The following is a 277-nucleotide window of genomic DNA, read 5'->3' as shown; positions in this document are numbered from 1 at the left end:
CGGCGATGTGAAGCACCAGGGCGCCTCGGAGCCGTCGGGGTTGCGGCAGAAGTTCTCCCGGAGGTCCCTACGGAGCAGACTTCTCAGCCCCGGCGGCGTCCCGCCCAGGCGTCTAGTCCCCGCCTTCCTTCAAGCCCTGCCCCGGGACCGCGTCCTCCGCGCCCCCCCCCCACCCCACTTGCACGCGTATTTCTCGGGGGCGAAGCGGTGCTGATGCGGGCTCTGCGCGTCCCAGCGCTGGCAGGGCACCCCCGCGGCGGGGGGACTTGGTGGGGTC

At 73.3% G+C, this 277-nt stretch overlaps 1 protein-coding gene across 1 annotated transcript in view; it reads right to left on the bottom strand.

The window, feature by feature from the left end:
• MST1 (macrophage stimulating 1) overlaps nt 1-277 on the bottom strand; it is a 6,433-nt gene that overhangs the window by 3,961 nt on the left and 2,195 nt on the right. The window lies entirely within an intron of this gene.

Source organism: Tupaia chinensis, unplaced genomic scaffold (genome assembly GCF_000334495.1).
Source record: "Tupaia chinensis unplaced genomic scaffold, TupChi_1.0 Scaffold149184_1, whole genome shotgun sequence".
NCBI lineage: Eukaryota > Metazoa > Chordata > Mammalia > Scandentia > Tupaiidae > Tupaia > Tupaia belangeri.
Note: the sequence above shows the minus strand (reverse complement) of the source record. Positions and strands in the feature narration are given on the sequence as shown.